Here is a 13,966-nt window from a genome sequence, read left to right as displayed (position 1 = left end):
TGTAGCATTATAACTGATAATGGCACTAATCTGTCCAAGGGTGCTATGAAAGAATTTTGTCAACGAGAGCATATTCGTCTTGATGTATCATCAGTGGCTCACCCCAATCCAATGGCCAAGCTGAAAGAGACAATCAAGAAATTTTGAGAGGTATCAAGCCCCGGCTTATGGCCCCTTTGCAGAGGACGCCGGGTTGTTTGGTGGAGGAATTACCCTCGGTGTTATTGAGTATCAATACTACCCCCAACAGATCTACGGGTTACACACCTTTCTTCATAGTCTACTGAGCTGAGGCGGTTCTCCCTAGTGACATCCGTCACGACTTGCCCCGTGTGGTGGCTTATGTTGAAGCATATAATGAAAAAAACACGTCAGGATGCTCTTGACCTGTTGGATGAGGTGCGTGACCGTGCGGTGGCTTGTTCAGTGATTTACCAACAAGATCTGCGTCATTATCACAGCCATCTGGTAAAAACCAGGACCTTTCAAGAAGGAGATTTGGTGCTCCGGCTCATTCAAGATCAAACCGACATGCACAAGCTATCCCCACCTTGGGAAGGACCCTCTGCGGTCAGCCAAAATCTGAACAACGGTTCATACTACCTTATCAATGTTCGAGACCATGAGGACTCACGCACATCGGGGGAGGAGACCCGCCGGCCGTGGAATATTTCTCATCTTCGGCCTTATTACACTTGAGCCACCAGCTCTTGTGATGTACATATTTCTATCAATCTATATATTATGATAAAGCCGTCATCCCTGAAAAATTCAAGGCCTCTGTCATTTCATTTTTGAGAATAATGAGTCTTTATTGTCACTTCATATGATCACTTGAGAGCTTCCTGGTCATTGAGCATAGCTATGACTACCCTCTTGATCTGGCTTGTACGCCATGATTACCAAATACTTGGGGGCTTCCTGCTCATTGATCATAGCTATGACTACCCTACTGATCCGCCTATACGCATGGAATCAAATATTACTTGGGGGCTCCTTGCTAATGAACGTAACTTTGTTGAGCCTTGTAATAGGCTTGGACGCCATGTGTATTCATCAAAAAATCCAGGTTATTCTTCCTTTGTTTGCCTACCACTCCGACAAGGTAATCCTGGAATGACTCGCTCTACTCTTGACAATCAATCATCTAAAAGACCCTGAGTTTTTCAAAGTTAAAACAGCGATTGGTCATGTGAGGTCCGGCTTACGGGTTTGAATTAAGGTTTAACTCAGCGGCTGCGTGGCCCTTGAATAACGTGTGACATGTAGGCCTGGCAGCCTATGAATGCCTTGTTTTCTTTTTTTCTGGTTTTTATTAGATTTTTTGAGATTGATCTTTTGTACCGCATTGATACATGGTTTAAAACTGATAAAGGCCATGTTTACCTTATGGTTCATATATGAATCTACCCAGAGTTTTATTAACCCGGCCTGGTTTTGGACCTTAAGTCGCCAGTGTATGATGGTTATGTGCTTGGAGTACTGGCTCTAAAACTTTGGGATCTTACCCCTTGCTGCATATGGCATTGTAAGCCGACGGTATGAAAAAATTGAATAGGGCGTTGTCCTCTCAATCTTTGGGTTGTAACCCTTACTGCACGACGTATGATAAGCCGGTAGTGTGAACAAATATCACATGTATGATATTTATTTTGTTGTGATTATATGAGGTTTTGATAAACCGGCCCTGATTATGGACTATTTAGTCATCAGTGGTTTTTACGTGGCGTATTATGACCCGCCCTGGGGTAAGCAACCAGGGCACTTGTTATCTTCTCATGTACAGGGAAAGATGATAAGCATGGTCTGCATAATTGATGATATTATAAGCATAAGTGGCAGATCTTCAAATGACGGATCGGCAGTGTTATGCAAACAAAACGTGCATGATGGCACGGCAGATCAGTGTTTAACTATCCTATTACATAGCTCTGGGAGCCCAAATAATTAAGTGTTTTTCAGGAAATGTCCAATTATGCAAATTATGAGCCATCCAGCGGATCAGTTCTCCTGGTTTTAGCAGCTTGAAGCTTCTGGGTCATCCCGCACCGGTTCTTCTTCTCCCTCCATCGCCTGGAAGTTAGGCGATGACCAATTCATGCCAGTCAAGGCTTGAAATTCAGCTTCATCATCGATAAGCTCAGACGGATCGATTTCAGGGGCAAAAGTATGCTCACGAATTGGAGGGATAAGGTCTACAATCTTGTAAGCCGGCGTGAGCATTTTCTGGTTCTTCGCGGTATAAGCCGGCTGATATTTGGACAGATCTATTTCTTCAGCAATCAGGCTCGCTAATGAACGCATCTCCTTCACACAAGCAGCAAAATATTTCTTGTCAAAGGGAGACCCATCCTCTTTGAAGCTGGGGCAGCAAGTGGCTAGCTCGGCCGGGTCTAATTCTGCCTGCCATGCCTTCGCCCGGCTTAAAGTCGTAATGGCACCGGCTCTGGAGGCTGACCGCTTGTTCTCTTCAATTCTGGCAGGCATGATAGAAAGTTGGCTTATGACATTGCTGAGAAGAGATGGTTCTTGTTTGGTTGAGGAGATGGTGGCTATTATACGGTGAGCACCAGTGTATAGCTGTTCTACTAGCGTGTAAACCGCCTTGAGCTTTATCAGCATTTCTTTTTCAAGATTGCTACTTCTGGGGCCCGCATAACATATTATGATTAAGTCACCAGACGGCTTACAAAATGGAGTGTGGAAAGTCATTACAATGTAAAAGATATTACCAAAAATAGCAGATGTCATTTGTGTGATATGATGCTTCAAGCCAGTAAGTTCTGTGGTGACCTCCTCCAAGGAGGCCTCAGCTTTATCAGCCCTCTATATCAGGGCAGTCTTCTCTTCAGCCCAGGTGATTTTCTCAGCATCAAACTCAGTTTTAAGCTTCTCTTTTTCATCCAAGCTAAACTTGAGCTTGGAGTCAGCTTTCCGAGTCTCAGCTTCTTGTGCTTCAAGCCGGGTTTTTTAATCGGTCAGCAGAGATTCAAATTGACTGGACGCCTCCTGCAAAGTATAAGATCGAAGCAAGTATACATAGTTATGATATATTCTTGTATAAAGATAAGTCCCAAGCCCTTTGTAAGAAATAGCACTTGGCAGTTGGGGGCTAATGGGTGCAGAAAGTTTTTTATGAAGCGGTGATAGTGATAAGTCCCAAGCCCTTTGCAAGCAATAACACTTGGCACTTGGGGGATAATGGGTGCAGAAATTTCTTTATGAAGCAATGACAGTGATAAGTATCGGTTTATTCATGATGATTAAACCGGCCCTTGGGGGCTACAGGTGCAAAGTTGATTCTTGAAAGTCTCGGCTTATCTTCAGAAGTTTAAGCCGGCCCTTGGGGGCTACAGGTTTTTATTCAGATACAGAGCTAAAGGCTATCTCACAAATCTACAGTATATTTTATTCTATCATATTCAATAGACTTGGGGGTTGAAGGAATATATCTTATATAAAAGCAGAATACCTCATATTTCTAGTGCATGTGCTTGACCATGTCAATCTCTAGATCGCGGCTGCTGTGTACTTGGCTGGGGTAGCCGGAGAGAATTTCATTAATGTTTAGATGAGAATAATTGGCCATGTCAAATTTGACTTTGTGTTTCTCGATCAGTTCCTCCTTGGCAGAATGTTTTGCTAGAGAAACAGGATTCCTCGGTTCTTGAAAACCAGTGCCGGTGATCAGAACGTCTTCAGTGTTTGGTTCTGAAGGCTTGATCGGGTTTGGCGGTTCAGCATCCAAGGGATCGACAACTATATGTTCAACAGAGGCACCAGGATTTTCTGGTGGTGGGTCATCAGCAAACTCCTCCAGGTGTTGCATGAAGGCTTCAGATATTGGTGCTTCCTTCTCCGGCTCATGAATCTTGGGGTCTTCTATTGGCTTGTTTATTTTAGCCTTTTTGCTCGGCTTTTCTATTCCACCGCAAGAGGATTGAAAAGGTCAGTATAAATAAGATGTGTGAAACAACAAAGATAAAGTCTGTACCCAGGGGCAGTCTTGAAAGTCGGAAGCTGAGCCTGAGATGAATCACCAGACGAAGAGTGAGAAGTCCCCTAATAATTTGAGTCAGAAGGATTAAGTGGTTGACGAATAAGACCTGCCTTGGGATAAATAGAGTTGGAACTTTGAAGCAACTCATTCCAGCGTTTGCGTGGGGCTGGTGTGTTAGGTAAACCGGAGGAAAGCTCTCCGCCGGTTCTCATGCTGTTGTTGCTTCAAAATAAAGTTAGGATCCAAGTGAGCTAAAGGGTGAGAAATCCTTACTTTCTGGGTCACTCGTCGAATTTTCTGTCTTGGCAAAGGCTCTGAGTTGGAGGAAATAATAGTTACCTCTTCATCGCCCACCTAGCTGGTTTCTGCGTTATCCTGATAGCAATCAGTGTCAATAAGATAGTTGACAAAAGAGCCAAGGGAATCAAGGTCTACCTTCGACTCATCATCTTCGTCCAAGTTCAACATATCAGAGGTAGTGGATTTCCTTTTATTTTTCTTCACGGCTTTGGTCTTAGCCCTGGCTTTCTTTATGGCTTTTTCATCATATATCCTTTCCCAAAAGGCGGCTCCAGCCTGCAAAAAATTACAGTAAAGGTTGGAGATTGCAAGTTATATGAACAATGAAGTGAAGTATATAAACTGGACAGACTTACATCTAGTGCCGGGTTGAGTGTGCATAAGGGATTCAACCCTAATTTGCTGCAGCTATCCAAGCTTTCATTGAGAAGAGTTTTTGTCATATCATTAATGGCTTTATCAGTCAAACATGTTGAGTTGTAACGCAATGGATCTTTGGCATCGCCAGTATATGTGCACATTAAACCGGACCGACGGCTTAAAGGTATGATCCTCTAAGCTACCCAGCATCGAACCAGGTCGACCCCAGACAATCCATTGGCCAATAATGCTCTAACCTTTGAAAAGGTAGGCATAAGTTTCGCTCGTTCAGCAATGGTAAGCCGTTTGGGGAGAGGGTGCTTCGGGTTGAGTCGTTGGTCGCGGAAGCCTGGCAAGGGGTTTTCATCAGTAGGAGAAGTATCTTTGTAATAGAACCAGGTTTCATTCCAATCCTAGGGATGACTTGGAAGCTGAGCATAACGAAAAGTGGCATCTCTTCATCACTGGATTGAGATCCCTCCAAGCTCCTGGCTGGGCCCGTCGGTGAATTCATTTTGGCGGTTCAGATGAAAATACTCACTAAAGAGTTCAACACTAGGTTCTTCTTGAAGGTATACTTCACAGAAGACTTGGAAATTGCAGATATTTGAAACATAATTGGGTCTGATGTCTTGAGGATGAAGTTGCAAAAAATGTAGAACATCACGGAAGAATTTTGACTCGGGCAGTGAGAAGCCCTGGTTCATGTCATCAGTGAAAACAATAACTTTATCGTCCAGCGGCTGAGGTCTGACTTCATCGTTTTGGAGCACGCCAATGAATGACCTTTTTTGCCGGTAAGAAGCCAATTTTGACATAATCCTGGAGCTTTTCTTCGTTAACGATGGATGGGACCCAGTCACATGATGTGACTATCTTGGTCATGGTTGGATGCACGGCCTACACAAGGCGATTTAAGATGTTATTAAACCGGTAGGTATCTGGCAGGTTACAAATTATCATTTAAACCGTTGTAAAGGGCTAATGGCAATGGAGATACAGTTCAGAGTATGTAGTTTTCAAAACAAAGAACTGAATTATGAGGATGAATAAGCAAGCAGGGTTAAGCCGAAAGGATATTGCTGGATTATTGACTTTGAGGCGTATGATTGCGGCTTAAACAGGGCCTAATGTTGTGTGGTGGGTCACGGTTTATGGTATAAGATGCCATCGCAGTTATGGGTCAAATCTATCAGTGAACATTTTGCTAAGTGATGGACAAACAGATTTCACAAGCTAGAGCTATAATTTTGGATCTACGGAAGTTTAGAAAAGGCAGTAAATTCTAAAACCTAAGGTGGCGGCAGCAGAAAAGTTTGTGTGTTGTGATGAGATTTTCTATGGAAAGAAGTTATTTTGATAATAAAAATGAATGCTAAACTACTAATGCACAAGGTTCATGACCTGTTCAGATTAAAAGCTGCTTGAGTTGAAGGAGAAAACGAAGAACAGCGAAGAACACTGATTAACAGAGGAAAACCTAATGCAGATCTGACGTAAAACGAGAGGAGCACTTACAGGCGATGAGGGACAGCGGTGGCGCGCCGGAGTTCTCTGGTCTAGTCAGGTTGATGAATTGGCCTGAGTTGGTGCAGTGCTCGGAGGTCGCGGCAGCGGAGCTTGGGCGGCAGAGGAGACGCTAGAGGAAGACGAAGGCGACGAGGCAAAGGGGGAGGAAATGAAAAAGACCTTGTCCCTATTTAGAAGAGGATGGATACAAGGCATGCGCAGGAATCGAGGAGGCCAAAATCATCATATGGCTATATGGACACCTTGATTTTTGGGATGGTCATTAAGATAAGGACCAGTTAAAGATATTCTGGGCCTTGTATGAAATTAATGTGAAATGACGTCATGGCGGTTTAAGAAGATTCTGGGAGCTGATGTCATGGCGGGTTACATCAAGTTTATCAAACAAGCAATGCAAGATTTTGACAAGTCAGGTATTGAAGATTGATATGAACAAGTTCAAATCAACCTGGGGCCTAATGTTGAGGACATAACTATAGGGTATGAACCGCCCAGGAGGGGCCAAGTCATACCACTAGCGACTTATAAATGAAGATGGCGGCTCATATAAAGCCCAGTGAAGGCCCAAGACCCAGAGGTGAGTTGAGGCCCAAGACGATGAACCGCCATGTGTGTATAACTTGTTTTGTAAGGCAAGTGTAGTTAGTCACCGAGCCGGACATACTGTGTATGAGCCGGCCGGGACTCCGTGAGCCGCCGGGCGTCAACCTGTGTATATAAAGGGACGACCCGACGGCGGTTTAGGGACAAGTAACAACAATCGAGAGCTAGGTCAAGTGTATTCGCTCCCTGGTAATCGAAACCCTAGCAATACAACACAAAGCAGGAGTAGGCTTTTACCTCATTGAGAAGGGCCGAACCTGGGTAAACTCTCTATGTCATTTGTCCCGCTTAACCCCTTCAAGCTAACCTAGTTGCGATGGCTCCATGACTAAGTCCTTGCGCTAGGACATCTGCCGTGTCAAGTCCACGACAATTAGTATAAGGAAGGGAACTTTCACATATAAATATATTATCTCGGACATCTTCTACGATTGTGAATAGCCATTAATTATTTTTGAAACTTGAGAAAATTAGTTGAAGTTGGACAAGGAAGACAACGTAATGAGTTATGGCTGTGTATATTTGCATAAAAGCTACATTGTTATGGATCCTCCGACATGGGGTGCTTGCTTAGGATCTTTTGCTAGCCAAAAACTCATACTAAGTAGAGAAACTACTTGTGAATCCAAAAACCCTCAAACCCAGTTTCTTGTCATGAGTGTCGACCATACCTACCTATGGATTGAATAAGATCCTTCAAGTAAGTTGTCGTCGGTGCATAAAGCAATAAAAATTGCTCCTAAATATGTTTGATCTTTTATTGTAAGGTAAAATAAGTGTCGTACAAATTTGTAATGGAAAAGTAATAAAAGCGACGGACTACATAATAAAGTTTGCTATCATAAGGGGCAATATAACATGACGTTCCTTTGCATTACGGGATTGTGCATCCAATAATAAAAAGCGCATGACAACCTCTGCTTCCCTCTGCGAAGGGCCTATCTTTTACTTTTTAGCATTTACTTTTATGCAAGAGTCAATAGTATGCATTCTCATTTCAACCTCTATTATTCTCTAGTTGGCAAGCATCATGTGGTGGGGAAAGATCTAGGCACATATGACCAGTAAATTATAATTGATCATGAATTATTATTGTTGACAATTATCTCTATAATAAATGAGCTGGGAGGCAAAATATTAAGCTTCTATCTTTCTCTGCGTTCGACGGATGCCATTTGTTCAAAAAATATCCTTTGAGTACTAGCAATTATAGAAGACTATATGGTGATTGAGTATGTGTAGCTCTTACTTGGACTTTGTTGATTAAGTTGAATTGAAATTGTTTGGTGACTAAGAACATAGGTTGTTAAGTTTCAAGAGAAGGCATTGTTTGAACCGTAACATGTGAATTGATTGCTATTTTATCATGATGAGTTTTATGAGAAAGAGTTGTTGTATGATGCTAGGAAAAGTGATTGAAATTATCATTGATCAAACTTATGCACTATGCTAGCATTCACACTTCAAAAAGTATTTATTTTATCATTTACCTACTCAAGGACGAGTGGAAATTAAGCTTGGGGATGCTGATACGTCTCCAACTTATCTATAATTTATGAAGTATGCGTGCCATGTTTACAATAATTTTATATGGTTTTGGTATGATTTGGATGGAACTAACCTGAACTGATGCTGTTTTCAGTAGAACTACCGTGGTGTTGTTTTTGTGCAGAAATTAAAGTTCTCCAAATGCAGCGAAACTTTTTGACGATTTTTTTGGAAGAAAGGGGAAATAATGGAGCAAGGAACCACCAGAGGGGGGGGGGCGTGCTACCCATAAGACACACTGGTGGGTGGTGGGCCCCTCGAAGATCATCTTCACGTGGAACCAACGCCAAAAAGTCCTATAAATATAGAAACCCCCAGAAATAACCCTAGATCAGATGTTCCGCCACCGCAAGCCTCTATAGCCACGAAAAACCAATCTAGACCCTATTCTGGCACCCTGCCGGAGGTGGAAATCATCACCAGTGCCCATCTCCATCATCCTGGCGGCCACCATGATGAGGAGGGATAGTCCACCCTCGGGGCCGAGGGTTTGTACCAATAGTTGTGTGTTTAATCTCTCTCTCTCTCTCTCGTGTTCTTGATATGGCATGATCTTGATGTATCGCGGGCTTTGTTAATATAGTTTGATCATATGGTGTTTTCCCCTTCTCTCTCTTGTTGTGATGAATTGAGTTTTCCCTTTGAGATTTCGTTATTATCGGATTGAATACTTTTATGGATTTGACAACACTTGATGTATGTCTTGCTATGGATAACTATGGTGACAATGGGTTCTCATATTGATTAGGGATGGCAGTTTTGCCCATGGGTATGGGTACCCACGGGTACCCTACCAGAAAATAATGTGGGCAACACCTGGAGAGAATTTCTACCCATGGTTAATGGATATATATACCCGCAAAATTTATGGGTAGGGTATGGGTATGAAATTATGCCCATGGGTAATCCAATGGATATCTAGGAAAAATAATAAATGAAAATAACTCCTATGACATGTGAGGTCATCTTCAAACTCATATGGCCCAACCTAAGTCTCGTATTCCATAAACCGACCATAGATCATAGGCACGCAATCACCTGCTCGCCACTCCTCCTATGTCCTATGTGACTTCGAAAAGATGAAAGCTCGACTCTTCGCGACCAGACTTATGTCCAACCCTCAATCCAGCGATCCCCCATTCACACTACCACCTCCCACAGTGTCGAGCTTCCACCAACCACCACTCATACTATTGGAAATATGCCCTAGAGGCAATAATATTGTATTATTATATTCCGTTACTCATAATTAAGAGTTTATATTTCATGCTATAACTACTATGATCCTAGAATATGTGATTTAGTGGAAAACTCATATGCTTGTGTGAAATGATAAACGGTAAACAATAGGTTTATGGTCTCACATCTAAGACCGGCTCAAGTGTTTTTGGTGATCACATTCTCCGGATCTTAGAATATCGTTAATTGAAACGATAGTTCTAAAACAACATTGATGTTAGAAGACCGATCATGTTGAATCGACCCAATACTTGTCTGTTATACTTTGTGATCATATCGTCTGAAATCACCTGTTATAACATGAAGTGTTAGCATGTGTTTTGGTTTCCTCGGACCATGAGAGTGTCTCAGTAACTTCCTACCGTACAGTGGGCTTTTGGGTTGCTCGAACGTCATCTGTAACAAGGTGATCATAACGACAACTTTCAGGCACACCAGAAAGTTTGACAAGTGACCGACCAACTCGAGAGTGGGATTTGCTCCTTTGATGATGGAGAGATATTCTTAGGTCCCTCTCGGCATGACAACATTCATCATCATCTGGCTAGACACAGGTGACTACGTCATGGGGATGCCGGAACATGTCAACGAGAAAGAAGAACAAAACTGGTAACGAGAGCAATGGTATAGTGAGCATAGCGATGACTCAGGGGTATATCGATGCACACTAGGTCATGTAAAGTACTGCAAAGCAAAGGGAACATCACATGATAACCAGAGGTTCACTCGAATATCATTCGTGTAATCATAGGGACCGATATCGATGTCCATGGTTCCGCTATTGGTCATTGAACGAAGGGGTTTCGTTCATGTCTATGGTTTACCAAACCTACAGGGTCACAAACTTAAGGTAATCACAATCTTCTGAGTGTTAGTACAATGGGGGTGATGATAATATATTTTTGGAATGATTTCATTAATATCCAAAGTGGTTTCGAGAGGTTCCGGAAGCATTTCAAGGTCACCGGAAGGGTTTCGGTGAATATCGGGTAATACCGGGTATTACCGATTAATATATATAGGTGGAGAATGTTTTTGGAGATGTTAAATTATATATTATGCTATGAAAATTTTTAGAATGAAAATATATTCAATTTAACATCAACGGGCCAAATAAGGCCAAGAGGTCGAAAAGGAGTTGGGCCACAAGAGCCCAACAAGGGAGCCCCCACCCTTTCCTAAAAGGGGGGCCGAATCCTACTTGGAGGGGGAGTCCTACTCCCCCTCCCTTGGACGGCACCCCAAGGGTCCTCTTTCCCCCTTGGTGGCAGCCCCCTGTTACCCCCCAAATCCTATATATACTAGAGGATTTCCACCTTATGTAGAAATAAGTTTTCGAGCTTCCTCTAGTTGATCCAGTGCATGCTCTAGTTGGTCATAGTTGACTGATTAGTGCGACTCATAGCCACCTCTAATCCACATAATTAGAAGCCCCGTGTGGTTCTAATATCCTTCATCTAATTCTCCAACGACGATTAGCTCTGGACAGTGAAGCGCTGCCGGATCGTGAAGACTGTACGCTTGCAACCAAGTAGAGAGGTTGTGCTTTCGGTCTTCCATTCGATTGATCATTGGTGGGAAGTTCATGGGATCGTCATGAATGTTCGAGGGACTTCAAGTACGATCTAAACCAACTCATGTACTTCCTCTGCACTCCCAGAGTCGGTAATGATCATTGATCACAACCTATTATGCATCTTCATATTGTTCCTGGGTGATCGTAGGGCAATTTTTTTTGATTTTCTACTATGTTTCCCAATAGTGCATCATGAGCTGGTTTATTAGTAGATGCAAGTTGCGATCTAGATCACATATGATATGTGAGGCTTGATGTTCTTGCTATGCCTCCCATGAGTCTTGCTTCGATTCAGTTCATCGGCAGAATGATGTAGTTTTGCTACAAGATTCTGACAATCGACCGGCTCTAGCTGTTGATGATCTGATAACAGTTGCTTGGCCTACATAAAGTCAGGAATAGTGAACCGTCGCGTCAACAAGAGGGTGCTGAAGATGGATGATCTTCTAGGGGGTCACGTGTATTGACGAAGTTTAGTGTGGGGGTGAGACTTTTAATCAAGTCTCTCTTTCACACACCCTAAAACTTAATCTAGCATCAAGAACATCGCCTTGCTGTGCTTGAGTAGGTAGCTAATCTTAATTGATAAAACTGGTTAACCATGTAAATAAAATTATGCTAAAACCAATTAGAGGACGTCCAACTTGGTTTTGCGGGGTTTGCATATGATGTGGTATAGCCTTCATCATGATAATGAGTTTATATATGAGATGGTTATATGATGTAATGTGAAGTGGCATGCGCATCATGGCATGATGGTTGGAGCTACAAGATTGCCAGCTTAATGTAAATATCATAGAGATAGGTTACAGGTGATGGTGGCAAGACGTACATGGAAAACCCCGTCAAGGAGACAGTGTACCTAGGCGCGGGACAAGGAGCTATAATTTTGTGCCACAACGGAATTTGAGATTTTAGTGTCACGACAATGTTTTCGAAATGGTCGCCATGACAATGTTTTCTGAGATTGCCACCACGATGATGTTTTTGAAACGATTGCCATGACAATGAAATATTGGCCGTCACGTTGCTTCAGCTGGAGATTGAAGACAATCATGGAGAACTCCCGGTGCCTAGAGTTATACCATGTCAATGTTTTATGAATTGCCTGAGATATTTATCCCTTTATTATTTTCACCCTTTGTTTGCGTAGAAGTCAATTATTAAGGTGATCTCTCATAATAAAAATTGAAATAAAAGGTTCTCTTCCCAGTGTTGCAACCATCTATAACACATAGCATTCTGAAGTGCGTCTTGTCCACATGAGTACAAACGGGGCATGAAGTGTAAGATGTGGATGATCAGAACATATATGCAGATGACACTCGGTTGTCTTGAAGTTCTAGCAGAATTATTCTGAGCTCGAAGCACAAAGCATCGAAAGATGAACAAGAGTCATATGGAGATATGATCGGTAAAAGTTTGGCCGCCAGTCAAAAATTCTCGTCACCAGTAATGTGCACATCAATGACTGAGAACTAGACTTGGATCTTGAATAACTCACAATTAATTATGAGAGATATTAATCTGAGTGGGAGGGCACTATAATATTAAAATTTGTTTTAATACACTAGTGCAAAAATAATTATGAATTATGTCTAAAATTGTTTGTATTTATCGTTGTAGATTAAATGGCTCACAATATGTTCAACTTAGCCCCTATTCTTTGGAAAGAAAATTTGGTTGCAAATGGTGGAAACTATGCGGATTGGATCTGCAACCTGAGATCCATTCTTAGAAGTGCTAAGAATGAGTATGTGCTGGATCAACCCCTAGGTGATGCTCCCTAAAAAGATGCATCACCGGAAGAAGTTGCTGCTTATGCTGCTCGTAGTGATGAATATGAGGCAGTCTAGTGTCTCATGTTAACTTTCAAGGATCTTGAACTACAGAAGCGTTTTGAACGATGTACCACTCAATTTATAATTGGGTCACTAGAAGTTCTGAAGAAAAAACAAGAAAGGACCGAACAGTTTGAATTAATGAATGCCCTTATTGAATGCAGGATGAAAGAGGGTTCCTCAATGAGTGAGCATATATTGAAGCTTGCTGGCTATGTTGATAGACTTGCTTCTCTGGAATTTGGAATTCCGCCAACACTCGGTAAAGATATTGTGCTTGCTTCACTCCACCCATCTTAGGATGGTTTTATCATGACTTACAACATGAATGAGATGGATAAAAGTGCAAACGATTTGTTTGCTATGCTCAAAACTGCGGAAGCTGGAATGCAGAAGAACAAAGTGTTGATGGTCAACGAAGCTACCAGTTTCAAAAAGAAGGGAAAGTCCAAGAAGAAACCTACTGGTGCCGGTAAGACCGTCTCTCAGAAGAAGAACAAGGGCGGAGCCTCTAAAAAGACTGAATGTTTCTACTTCAAACAGAAGGATCATTGGAAGCAGAGCTGCAAGAAATGCCTGGCAGACAAGAAGAATGGTTCTTCCGGTAAAGGCATAAATGTTATAGCAAGTTAATGTTATTTATCTTGTTTCCGTAAGTCACAACTATTTGATACTTATCAATTGCTCTTGTTTGCAACCTAATGCAGGGACTGCAGAAAGCTCACAAGTTGAGAAGAAATAAAAGACGTGATGCTAGTCAAGGATGGTGATAGGGTCGCTACTCAGGACCGATGGAATCATGGCTTTAGTTTATCTTCAATATTTATCTTAGAATCTAATAATAGTTATTGTGTTCCAGAGTTATATAATACATTATGTTTTGGATTATGTGACCGATGTTCTTATAATATTTTAAACAATAGTTGTTAAAGTGGATATAGGAATATGTTTGGATTTACCGCAAATTTT

The sequence above is a fragment of the Triticum urartu genome, chromosome 4A (assembly GCF_056163025.1).
Source record: "Triticum urartu cultivar PI428250 chromosome 4A, HENAU_Tu73, whole genome shotgun sequence".
NCBI classification, from domain to species: Eukaryota; Viridiplantae; Streptophyta; class Magnoliopsida; order Poales; family Poaceae; genus Triticum; species Triticum urartu.
This window is presented reverse-complemented; position numbering follows the sequence as displayed.